The 14085-nt window shown below is 39.6% G+C and overlaps 1 protein-coding gene and 1 non-coding gene across 4 annotated transcripts in view; both read right to left on the reverse strand.

Annotated features, from left to right (window-relative positions):
- The window catches only part of HSD17B12 (hydroxysteroid 17-beta dehydrogenase 12), a 162473-nt gene that overhangs the window by 23795 nt on the left and 124593 nt on the right, over nt 1-14085 (reverse strand). The window lies entirely within an intron of this gene.
- Nucleotides 5046-5151, reverse strand: LOC115804146 (U6 spliceosomal RNA). Its single transcript, XR_004024999.1, has one exon. It is a non-coding gene; the product is annotated as a U6 spliceosomal RNA (small nuclear RNA).

Raw genomic sequence — 14085 nt, forward strand, 5'->3', positions numbered from 1 at the left:
GCAGTTATTTGATATACTCTGTATAATTTGCCGGCGGCAAGCGTGCTAAAAAGGAATCAGATGAAATTACTGGAGATAATACTGTAAATATTTTCAGTGAACTTGGCTAAAATTAGTCTTGCCTGAAATGTAACAGTGACATGCAGATCTTCAAACAATTAAGGCTTTATGGTGAAATCTATGTCTCCCAAAATACATTCTCAGAAAAGGACATATGTTATCACAAGAAATATCCTGCCTACCAAACTTACTCAAGCTTTTGAATCTCAAGAGATAAAATAACCTTTTCCTATCAAAAATGCCTTTAGAAGAATGCCATAAAGTGACATGTTGGCAAGTATTAGGTCTATCTTCACATTTATTTCTCTTGTTGCTCAAGCTAACTGTGAGTAAAATGCATCCTTAAAGAAAGTTGAAGTTATCTGTCATCTCAAATAACCAACAATGAAAACAAGGACACCAGCATTTTAACTTTTTTTATTTTTATTTTTGGCCGCACTGCAAGGCATGCAGGATCTTAGTTCCCAGACTCGGGATAGAACCCACACCCCCTGCAGTGGAAGCATGGAGTCTTAACCACTGGACTGCCAGAAAATTCCATGGACACCCACATTCTTAAAGGACTTCATAGTTGTTGACTACATACATTATGACGAAAGAAAGTACTTCTAAACTCTGTTTTAAGATATTATTAACTAAGAAAAGTTAAGACAGCCACTGGCTTAGTCAAGGCCACGTCATAGTTAAGTACTGAGGTTGGAGTATGAACTCTGGACTCCAGAATATCATCAGTTCTCTAAGAAACAAATGCTGTTTTGTTACAGAAAAGTTTGCATGCATGCCAACCACAGGAACTTTAAGCTTTCTATCTTGAATAATGTCTTAATTAAAACAGCACTCTGACGAGCAGAGAATTTTTTTCCTAGAAATATTTTGAAGAAAGGAAATGCATCCAGACTTGACCAACGTAGAATCTGCTCTGGAGTACTCCCAACCCAGATATCAACCTTGGGGCCATTGCGTACACTTCTCCAGGAAGAACACGAATTCAAACTGACACTGCGTCATAAAAGGTAGACTAACACACCAGCAACTTCTAAACAGACAAAGTGGTGTCTTCAAAGCCTAGGGGAATCATTTCAACAGAAGTATCTAGATTTGGTCAAATCTTCCAGATTAAAAAAGGAGAGACCCTAAGAAAGAGTTTGGCCTGAAGCGTCCCCTGTCTCCCTCCTACATATACATATAAGTATGCGCTTACATATAAGTCTGCGCTGGCGTTTTTTGGGTTTCTTTTGTTTGTTTTTGCCTGCGCCGCACTGCATGTGGGATCTTAGGTCCCCAACCAGGGATGGAACCCGTGCCCCCTGCCGTGGAAGCACAAAGTCTTAAGCACTGGACCGCCAGGGAAGTCCCTCTATGCTTTTCATATTAAACTCATCTTCATAGAAGGATGGGGCAAAGAATGCCAAGTGTCTCTCAACATTCATTCTTTCCTTAATATAACAATTGAATTTTCAGTTGGATATGCCGGCCATAAAAACTGTATTTTCTGCATTCTCTCTCACAGGGCATGTGGCCCTATAACTATGTTCTATCTGATAAGATGACAAGTAATACATGCAATTTCTTGGTCAGGCCCTTAAAGGAGGAAAAAAATACATGTCCTCCTCTGTGCCTGTTCCTCCTCTTGATGGCTAGAAAGTAGAAGTGATGGAAGGAGCTAAAGCAGCCATCTTAGACCCCAAGGTGAAAGCCATGTGCTAATGGTGGCAGAGCTGTGAGATAAAAAGAGGCAGGATCTCTAATGATTGTGGAGCTCTTATGCCAAACATTGCTTACCCACCTAGCCTTTTATCTAACAGAGAAATAAATTTCTATTTTATTAAGCCATTACTAAACCTCTGCTACAGCAGCCAAACCAATATTCTAACTGACATAACTGACCTTGTGAGTTGTTAAAGACCAACCAGTGTTAACATTTCATGACTTAAAAGAGAAACAATCCCCAAAGCAAACTCAATCAGAAATTCTGCTGACAGCCCAAATGGCTTCAATATTTTATAGTTTGTTAAAACACGACCCTATTTCTTCGCTCTTCTAGGTCTGCTTGACTCAAGTCAGAATGTGCCCACTCACCCTCAGACCAAACGGTATGGAACTGGGCTTCCCTGGTGGCACAGTGGTTAAGAATCCACCTGCCAATTCAGGGGACACAGGTTCAAGCCCTGGTCCAGGAAGATCCCGCAGGCCACGGAGCAACTAAACCTGTGCGCCACAACTACTGAGCCTGCGAGCCACAACTACTGAAGCCCGCGTACCTAGAGCCCGTGCTCTGCAACAAGAAGCCTGTGCGCTGCAACTAGAGAAAGGCTGCACACAGCACCGAAGACCCAACATAGCCAAAAAAAAAAAAAAAAGAAACCCCCAAAACTGTATGGAACCAAGTCAAAGAAAAAGCTGAGTTCAAAGTTTATCCTTTCAACACAGTCAGCTCTTCTCTTTTCAGATTAAATAACAACTCTTCAAATCGGCTTACATGTTTCCTAAGATTTATGTTTTTATAGGAGTATAGGAATCACTCCACATGTAGCAATAGCTGCTGAATGTTTAAGGCAATGTGGTATGTAGTCAGGCCAAAGAGCTAATCCTAGCCCTTCCACTTCCTAGCCATGTGACCTCGAGTTTGTTTCTTACCCTCCTCTGCAGTCCTTATGTATTAAATGAAGAAGGCATCTATATCACAGCTTATTATATTCTGAATTTCATATAAGGTGATGAACATAACGGACCTAGCACAGAGTGCACCACGGAGTAAGCCCCTGAAAGGAAATTAAGTCCCTTATTGCCAGCGTGCACTCTTCTTTCAGGACACAGCACCACTAAGTATGTAGGCCTCCCTTAAGTATGTTGTGCCCAACACAGTTTAGAGCCAAAAACAGTGACACATTTTGAGGTCATCCAATTCAACTCACCACACAGAAATTTCTGGACGGTTCCAGCAATTTTTTAAAGTGCCTCAATTGGGAGCTTCTTAGGGTAAAAGAATTGTTCTAAAATTAGAGTGCCATGATGATTGCAAGATTGAGTAAATTTACTAAAAACCATTCAACTGTACTCTTAAAATGGATGAATTTTAGAGTATATAAACTATCCCTTGATAAAGTTTTTAAAAAAAATCTCAATAAGCATATGGACAAGAATTAAAGAACTGGAATCACAAAATACATTTGATGTTACTTTATCAGACACAGGAAATAAAACAGCTCTCAAAATGCTCTATGCATTATCAACTCATGGCCTGGAACAATGCGAAGTAATAAACAGGCATTCTTCCATTCAGTAGAAGACATGTTAGTTACTTGAATCAGGGTTGGGTGATGGGAGCTCACGACTGAGCAGGAGAACAGATATTTATATAAATAAATCATTACATGACAATGCTATGACTGGGACAATAGGAGTAAGGACAAAGGGCACCAACGCTTAGGAGAGGGACTAGTTACGACCGGGGAAACAGGTAGAGCTTCACAGATTACGGTTCAGTTAAGTTCTGAAAGAATAAATAAGAGTTCACTAGGCAGAAAAAAAATTCTAATCAAGGGAATAGAATGCAAACAGCTGCAGGAAATTACAATATGCTATAGAATTAACGCATTTAAAAAAAGTTTTTGTTGAATGGATGAAATATACAAAGAAGTAAAAATATGTGCATCCTATTATATACATCATGCAATGTGCATATCATACTACGTCACAGACAGCTTCCCATGCTAGTATTACAAGCAGACATACATCAGGCATGGTAACAGTTGTGGAGGATTTTCTTTGTAAGGATAGATTATATGCATTCTTAGCCGTATCTGAAAACATTTTTTTATTTAGTACATTTCATCAGGGGACCATAATGCTTAGCTAATGTATTATAAAGAGGTCCCCAAGCATTTTGTGAAAAGAAGCTATTATGCAGTTCCCCGAAGTCCGGAGATCACTAGAAACAGGATGAGGAAGGAGAAGACTGATAATAAAAATGTTCTCACCTAGGAGTAGGCGTGTGTGTCTCTGTGTGTGTGTGTGTGTGTGTGTGTATGCGTGTGCGCATGCACAAGCGCATTTGCAGTAAGGAAATGAGACTTGTTAAGTGCAAAGTAGATAAGTAGAGTTGACAGGGGTAGCCACTAACTGTTCAGCTTTCCTACACAAAAGGAGAGAAGGGATGGGATTTGTAGACACTGATCAATCTGGAGAACTACCAGGAAAGTCTACAAGATCTGCTGATGGATTCCTTTATTCTGACCAGGGATCTCAGTACCATTTGAATATTTAATAAGCAGTCGTGCAGAGTTTTAAAGTTCAACTCAGCTTTTTCCCCAAGATAAACATTTACACATTACATATTATGTACACATACATACAGTCCAATAAGAAATATCACCTTAAGCTGGGATATTAAGGGAATACAAATGCACACATTGGGAGCTATTTTTTCCTTACACTGTGCATGTCATATATTAAATGTCTCCTTTCTGAATGGCAAAGATTATACAGGAAATGATCAGAGACGAAATAAAACCCCATAAGATATAATCTGACTTACAAAATTATATCAACAGCATGCTAAACATTAAATCAGTCTTGATGGTCATCAATGTGTGGACATCTTCAAAATATAGTCTTTTTTCTCCCCATCTCACTGAGATATAATTGACATATAACTTTTTATTAGTTTAAGGTATACAACATAATGAGATATATATATATATATATATATATATAGTGAAACGATTACCACAATAAGTTTAGTTAACATCAAAAATATGGAACACCTCGGGCTTCCCTGGTGGCGCAGTGGTTGAGAGCCTGCCTGCCGATGCAGGGGACACGGGTTCGTGCCCCGGTCCGGGAAGATCCCACATGCCGCGGAGCGGCTGGGCCCGTGAGCCATGGCCGCTGAGCCTGCGCGTCCAGAGCCTGTGCTCCGCAACGGGAGAGGCCGCAGCGGTGAGAGGCCCGCGTACCACAAAAAAAAAAAAAAAAATATATATATATATATGGAACACCTCACAAATCTGCATGTCATCCTTGTACAGGGCCATGCTGATCTTCTCTGTATCATTCCAATTCTAGTATATGTGCTGCTGAAGCGAGCACTAAAATATATTCTTTATACAGGTGAATTAAAACTCAAGAAGTTTTAATAACTTAACCCAAAGGAAGAAGCAGTGTTTTCAGTACCTGGCTATTAAAGGGCCAGAAGTACTTGTTGGAATGCTCAATGACCAAATGATTCATCAGCAAAAGCAGAAATCCACTCATGAAGAAGTTATATTCTTTTGCACTGTTCATTGGTTTCTCCTCTTAAATTGTGACTCTACATTATTTTTCCTTGCCATAAAATAGACCATCTTCTCGGATCTATCAAATATAACAACACTGAAAAGCCTAAGAAGAGTTAACCTGAAATCTGCCGGCTTTTATAAAATTGATTAATGCCTTTATTTATACTTAAATTATCTTTCCTTCTACTCAGAATACACGTCATAATAAATTCAATTTCAAGCCTTCTTTATCTGGCTATGTGTATACAAGTAACTCAGTATTCTGTGTTTAAGTAGAGAGGCTTCACTACGTTAACATCAAATTAAATTCTCTTTTTTATTTGTTTATTTATTTTTTTGCGGTACGTGGGCCTCTCACTGTTGTGGCCTCTCCCGTTGCGGAGCACAGGCTCCGGACGCGCAGGCTCAGCTGCCATGGCTCATGGGCCCAGCCGCTCCGCGGCATGTGGAATCTTCCCGGACCGGGGCACGAACCCGTGTCCCCTGCATCGGCAGGCTGACTCTCAACCACTGCAACACCAGGGAAGCCCCTAAATTCTCTTTAACGTCAAGTTTTACAAAGGATATTTAAATTAAGCTATTAGTATTCTCATTTTACTTTATATGCATCAATTGGTATCTTGATATCTGGTTATTTATACCATACACCAAGTGTTTCTGTGAAATCTCACTATCTATCTGAACTCCATCTCACAGCCTATAGGCTGTTTCTGGAGTTAACTCAATATGCTCATTTTAGGCCATCTGCAGGTGATAATTGCTGTACTAGGAAAATGTTTGTTCCTCTTAAGATACCGCTAAAATAAGGTTACCATAACTTGTAAGTTCAGTGGTTGAGACTATTAGAAAACTAGTAGTAAACATGACTTCTTGTTTTCTTCTATGTTAAGGCTGTTTCCAAAAGTATACAGCAAACAATTTAAATTTAATTCTTTCCTAAAAAGTAGATAAAAGTCCTGTAATAGTACCTCTACAACAATGGGAGCTTTAAATTCTTGCAGAAGAAAAAAAACAAATGTTTCCTCTCTATGTATACTTTTTATGACGGTTTCAACAATCCTTACCACAAAAAAGTCCTAGATGTCTAAAATCAAAGGGAGAAAGGTCACTATATGTTATCTCATAACAAGATATCACATCACTTTGTATGCAAGCCGGCCATAGAGTATACACATATACAAAGATAAATGAGTCTTCACCAACAATAGCTCAATTTACAATTCCTCTCAGAGACACCACATATTCTACTCAAGAGTGAAATATCTACTGGTATTTATTGCCACAACTACGTATATCCTGGCTGGGAAATAAATAAGAGTCTGATTTACTTCATACAAAATCAAAATCAGTATTATTAGATCATTCAGTTGAGATAAGCTGACTCAAAAATGCATTGGCTTGATGAATTGGGAGATTGGGATTGACCTATATACACTAATATGTATAAAATGGATAACTAATAAGAACCTGCTGTATAAAAAAATAAAAGTTTTTTTAAAATGCATTGGCTGGCCTAGAAAAATCCTTGCAGACATTATACTAAAATGTATCCATTGTAGTATTCTGGAATATTTATCATATTTTTGGCAACTGCTTGTATTGCTTTTGTAATTAGAAGAGCACCCACAATCAGTGTCATTTCTAAAAGAAATTAACATGAATAAACTTTTTTTCTTTTCATTTCTTTGGCATCAGTAATCAAGAGTTTGTAGAAGGAACCTTATTTTATACTCAAAAGCCAATCCGAGTTTCCCACTTTTTAGTTTGGTATGAAAACTGATAACACAAGCAAATTATGCAATTATTTCACAAGCAAATAATTTCTTTTTACAAGCAAATTATTTTTAAGATTAATTTTATTTAAGATTTATTTTTTCAAATATTATAGGTGTACAATTGACCAAAACAATGTAAGTATAATCTAAACTTTGATAGTTATTACAAAAAAAGTAAAATTTTATGAGGAATATATACATATATTTTTTTAATATCATGTAACCTGTGGTGTTTGGTCATATTTTGGAGAGAACAGTATGGAGAAAACACTACTGTATAGTGTTCAAAAAGATAACTAAAAAGCCAAGTGAAAAGATTAAAATTCAAGATACTTTAGTGAAATAAGAAAACAAATACTGACACCTGTATCACCATTATATATAAATAGGAAGTGTAACAACTTGCTGTAGAATCTGGGCAAAGCCCCAGGAATCCAGGCTATTAGTGCAAATAATTAGGACACCACAAATAGCCGTTTCGTCCACTTCTGCCCTGCCCTCTACCCCAGAGAAACCTGCTTGGAGTAAACAGGATCTGAATTCAAGTAACTGAAAAATGAACCCACACAAATTAGAAGGAAACAGATGCAAGTGCCTTAAGCAAATTTTCAACTGGAATCATTAGCAGTAATTTTAAAATCACAGTATAATAGCGAAAAGAATTACGTAAAGTAACAACGACGTTACACTATGCCTGTTTTGGAGAAATGAGGTGGTAACTCCACTGAAGTCACACTAGAATGACACAGCACACATTTCCTTTGACAAACGGTATAATTTGAGCTCTGTGGTACCAAGAATACAACTTAATTGAAATTTTTAGAATCTCACCTGTATGGCTAACAGAATACTTACTGCACAGGGGGTGAAAAGCTTAATGAGATAAAGTTTTTAGAGTGCTTTGAGATCTCTGAGCATTGTTTGGTTTTCTTCTCTATTAATGTTTAGGTCTTTGTGGAAGTTATGAGCCCTCCTTGCCATTTCCCCTCACCCCATATTACTTAACCTGAAATTCAGCCCCACGCCATAAAAAACTTTTCCTTTTATAATAAATTCTGGTTTGATTTTGTTAAAATAATTAACAAAAGAAAAAGAACTTTCCAGAACAGAGAACTGAATGCCAATTAATTATAATGAAACTAAAGCCATAATTTATAAACTCTAAACAAAAAACATACCATCACATACTGGTTTTCTAAGTTTAGCATTTTATAATATGCTAAGAGTTTCTATTACTTACATTTTCCCCAAATAAGCTGACTTCTCCAAAAGTGACAGATTTAGGTAGGAGAAAATAATTCCTAAAGTTCTCAAAGAGAATTTTACATTTTCACCCATTTATAAGGCATTTCTCCTATAAACTAGCTTTACTTGGAGCTGGAAAGGACCTTAGAACCAATCTCCAACTACTCCCTCATTTTTTAAGATGAAAACTATAGGAAGAGTGGTTGTCATGTAGTTTGGCAAACCCATCATTTTGTGGTTGTGCCTGAAGCAGCCCATTCCTATGAGACTCTAAGGGCTAAATGTGCCCCCAATTTTGGAAATTTTTAAGAGCTTAATGATAGCTGCTTTCAAGTGGATTAAAAGACTCTAGATATTAACTTGGAATGTCTTCATTCTGAAAAGCCCTGGGTGGGGGCAATGGTGAGGGTCATACTCTCCTTCCTACAGTTTATAAATTTCCTACTGTTGTTAACTTGAATTCTTGGGGCAGAGTCGGGAGGATAAATTCTTAGCATAATCCCTAAATTAAATACAACTAGACTGCTGAACAGAGATTCTTCTGATGGATTTCCAAATTAATACAGGGCTCCCCCTACTGGTCACATGCCAGTGGCAAATCCATGTAAGAAAAAGTAAACAAGCGCTTCTCCTGTGCTTTTTCACCCATCTGTCCATCCATCCAAACATTGATTATTATTGTCTATCCCATGGGCAGGGCATAGCATTATGGCTAAGTGACGTACAATGAATACATAGTGGTATTATGAGAAAAAAACTGACTTTTCAAAGGCATGCAAAGGGCCTCATACTCCAAGTGATTTGATTTCAGATAATCATAGGGATGGAAGAGATTGATTTAGTCAAAGCCATTCAAATTCTTCAACTCAACCAAGCAAGCAATGATTCAGTTTGAGTAGATTGAACACTTGGAGTTACTGAACAGGGGAACAGCAACTCCAATGTCTAAAAGGTCCAGGTGGGTAACATAAATGAGTGCTTAAGTCAGACTAGTGGGGACTGTGGTGATCTGGAGAGTGCAGGCCTAATTACTCAGCATGCTCTGCTGTTACTCAGCTCTGATCACTTGTCGCCATGCAGCAGTTCAGGTCTATGTTACCCTAGTCTTAGATTTTTCCCAAGAGAAGCTAGAAATTTGGGTATGAAATGTCCCAATATGAAAACACAGCTGGAGCCAACCAAAATATGTTGGTAGGCACATCCAGCCCACAGACAACTGATTTGCAACCTCTGGCCTAGAATCAGAAGGGAACTCACCTTTTATCACTGGGGATAAAAAGTGAGTTGATTTGCAAAATACTTAGGAGGCTGAACTAACTAGCCTTGATTAGATGTGTGTGTGCACGCATGTGCCTGCGTGTGATGTCACGTGTCCCTTCTCCATGCTAAACATCTCTAGTTCTTTCAACCACTCCTAATAAGACATGGTTTCAAGTTTCCACTTTGGCTGATTATCTGATGAAGGAAGAACTAAATTCTGATCCCCTGCTTAATACTCCTCCTCCCCATTCCCAACTAAAACAAACAAAACTCAGTGGTACTTCACTGTAAGTGGAAGTTGTTAATAAATTTCTCCTTGGGTCACACCTCCACCCACCTCCTTCTCTGCTCTAAGAAAGGTAATAAAGAAGGTTGGGACATCCCCTCTATTTGTCAGAATGATGGTCTGGAAATCTCCTAAGGGATCCATGTGTAGGAAGGGCCACTCCCTATCGTACATTGTATTCACCAAGCCCAGTTGCAGCTTCAGGGCCCAGTACCTTCAGAAGACTTAGGTAAACTGTGGGAAGTGCAGGTAATATGGTTTGGGCCATGTTCATTTGAAAAGGAGTGTAGAGTCTATGGGGTCTTGAGGTCCTAAAACTGTCTGTCATTAAAGGAATCAAAGATAGTCAGGCCTAGAGAAGGAAGGCAACACCGAATGTGGCAGATGTTAAAACAAGTGATCTCAAAACAGTAACAAACAATGCAAAGAAGACCTGCGTCAGAACCTGTCTTTGGATTGGTGCTCAGTGTGCTACCTGTTTGAAAGTGGACTTGTATATACCTGTCTCTGGAGTTGTGGCACGTTCCCCATTTTCCATGATTTCTCTAATAATAACCAATAGCAATACAACAATTTCATTTGCAAACTCTCCATATTCTGAGATGGAAACCCCTTCCAGGCATAAAACTGAAACTACTGTAGAAGGGTGTAGCTCAATAACTGGAGGGTTAATTATCTCTAAACTCCAGGCTTCCCTGGTGGCGCAGTGGTTGAGAGTCTGCCTGCCAATGCAGGGGACACGGGTTCGAGCCCTGGCATGGGAGGATCCCACATGCCGCGGAGCAACTAGGCCCGTAAGCCACAACTACTGAGCCTGCGCGTCTGGAGCTTGTGCTCCGTAACAAGAGAGCCCGCGACAGTAAGAGGCCCGCGCACCGCGAAGAAGAGTGGCCCCCGCTTGCTGCAACTAGAGAAAGCCCTCGCACAGAAACGAAGACCCAACACAGCCAAAAATAAATAAATTAATTAATTTAAAAGAATTATCTCTAAACTCCATCACTTATGGTCTGAAGGTCATTGTTCCTAAGGCGAAGTAAGCCTTACCTTAGATTTTAGTCACAGAACATCTGAAATCACAAGGAAAAAAGCCCTGGCTAGGAGGACCTTTCTTCCAATTGAAGGCTGATCTACCTGCCATATCAGTCACCTATGTAGAATTTCCACACCACTGCTCTCCTCACCGTGGCACGTTCCTGCTCTGCATGAAATAAGAACAAGACTAAATTTAACCCTGAAGGTATTAAGAGCAAAACTGTAAAGCAAGCAACAAGGCTTCTAAATACCCCTTGGGTTACCTCAACTAACCTGGTAAAGGGAAAGCCCAGTTAAGCAGTCACTGAGAGAGAAGAAAGGAATAATCCTAAATTATTGGATAAGATGAAAAGTGAAATAATCAGATGGAACTGGGGAGACAAAGGCCTGGGAGAGCTAATCTGGACTCTTTAATTGAACATCAGGGGTCTACAGTCACAACTATTCTTGTTAATATTTCTTCCTCAATATTCTGGGGACCACTCATTGCCACTTCATCTGCTGATGACCTGTAATTCCCTCGGTCAGGATATTTCACTTCTGTAATTCCTCTACTGGAATGGAGGACTGATACGATTTTTATCATCTGAACTATTGATACAGGATGGGAACACATGGACCAAGCACTAATCCTGGACCTGAAGGAAGGTCAAGCCAGGTCATTCAGTACTCATGAGGCAGCACAGGCTTCCAACCAGATGCTGGGCCCTACCCAGGAAATATCTCCAAACCCAAGGTCACAAGGGCAAGCTGACTTTTCCAATCTTTCCTGGCACACTTCTCAGGTGGTCAGCCCCTATCATGTGGTTTGGTGAGGAGAAAAAACTTGGACCAATATTGATGGTGAGAAGAGGTTGTTCTCTTTCTCATATAAGCCTTTTTCGATACATTTATTAAGGCATTAGGCTGCAGACATCCATGACCTGGTTCCCCACATATCCAGCCACCAGAAAACCTTGTAAGATTCTAGAGCCAGACTAATTTTCATCTTTTAAGTTACCCCAGGGCTCCAAACAGCCACTGATACTGAAAATGTAGCCCTGGCCCTGCAACATAACACAGTCAACTAAAGGACAACAGGCACAATTCATCAAAATATACTATAGGGCAAATCACAGCAGCGCGAAAGAACACTAAACCTGGGAGCGATAGACACAGAGCTCCATCAAGGTGAATGCCCCTTCTCAGTACAAGATCAACACACATACCATAAAATACACATTGTCAGGCCACGCTGCCACTAGAACTGTCTTTCTAAAATGTACACCAGATCACACCTTGTTTCTACTTTAAGGCTCTCTGCCCTCTTGAGCACAGCACTCAAGGACCTGCACGATCATGTCCTAATTTACTTTTCTGGCCACTGCACACCACTCACCTCCTGCTGTTTGATCAAACCATATCCACACCTGAACCATCACTAGTCCACCGTGTTACAGAGATGGTAATGACCCGGATCTTGCCTATAGTACAGTGAAGACTAATTGGCTGTCCTCCAGATGTTACTAATTCCATGATGAATAAATCAAGAATTTTGAATTGTTTTTCCACTAAAAGTGCCTATCACAAAGGGACAGGAAAATGCATATCTACGTGAAAGATAAATTAAAGGATGATGATTTGGCTTAACGAAAAAGTGTTTTAAATAGCAAACTCCCTTAGTGCTTTGTCAATGGGATGTGACTTGCAAAAAGAGGTTCACGTATAAAAATTTTAAGCATATATCCAGCCCTTCTGCTGGTGATACTTCCCATCAGTATGGCTCACAATATGATAGGGCATGATGTTTAATAAGTTGGCATTTGTCTCTGACTCATTTCGTGGGAAAAAGTATCCATGCCCATGGGAGAAAGAGAAAGTGGAAGAGGAAGAATAAAGAGGTGAGAGAAGCATTTTATAATTTGTCAAGATACTAGGACTGGTGCATCATTATTATTTCATCGTTACTTCAAAGAAAACTGAGAGATCCTCTCCAGTGCTGTGGGACTGGTGGTGCTTCATCCGCACCTCCCGCCACTGTGCTGCTCATCCTTAAGCAGGGCCACGCGGTGACCACCACCAGCACACGCAGATCTGTGCTCAGATGCTGCTTGAAGGATGCGGTGTGCGAGTGCAGAGCACAGCAAGCTGACTGGTTCTCACAGATCAAGGTCAGGACCTTGGCCTTTTATCACTACTATTCTGTAGACTGCCAGCCCAAAATGCATGTTTTGGGAGACAGAGGAAGCCAGGGTTTTAGAGTGTAAGGGTATACAAACACAGAAGTACTGACAAGCAGGAGATCTCAGGGGAAGATACTAATGTATCTAGAGTAAAAACTTCGCACAGTTTATCTGATAGAGGAATTAAAATTATCAGGAGACTGATTTGGGGCTAGCATTAACAATGCTATAGGATGGACCTAGAGTCTGACATACACAGTGAAGTAAGTTCAGAAAGAGAAAAACAAATACCGGACGCTAACGCACATATATGGAATCTAAAAAAACGGTACTCATGAACCTAGTGGCAGGCCGGGAATAAAGACACAGATGTAGAGAACAGACTTGAGGACACAGCAGGGGAAGGGGAAGCTGGCACAAAGTGATAGAGTAGCACTGACATATATACACAACTAAATGTAAAATAGATAGCTAGTGGGAAGCAGCTGCATGGCACAGGGAGATCAGCTCAGTGCTTTGTGACCACCTAGAGGGGTGGCATACGGAGGGTGGGAGGGAGGCTCAAGAGGGAGGGGATATGGGGATATAGGTATACATACAGCTGATTCACTTTGTTGTACAGCAGAAACCAACACAACATTGTAAAGCAATTATACTCCAATAAAGATATTTTTTAAAACCCCACAATTCTATAAAATACGATTTAAACACTGGAAAATATTTTTCATGATTAACTCATTACAATATATTATGAAACACATGTACATAATAAAACTCATTATTTTTTAACTCTCATTATTTTTAAGCATTTGGCCAAATGTATTAGAAAAGATTATTAAAACAATAGTACAAATCAGTCATTTCAAAAGGCAAAACCATAAAACAAACTATAGACTAGAAGTGATATTAATTTTGATCAAAAAATTTTCTTGCTATGGGAGTTCCCTGGTGGTCCAGTGGTAAAGAATCTGCCTTCCAATGCAGCG

This window comes from Delphinapterus leucas, chromosome 7 (genome assembly GCF_059928025.1).
Source record: "Delphinapterus leucas isolate spDelLeu-1000000601 "Yukka" chromosome 7, BTC_Dleu_Yukka2, whole genome shotgun sequence".
NCBI lineage: Eukaryota > Metazoa > Chordata > Mammalia > Artiodactyla > Monodontidae > Delphinapterus > Delphinapterus leucas.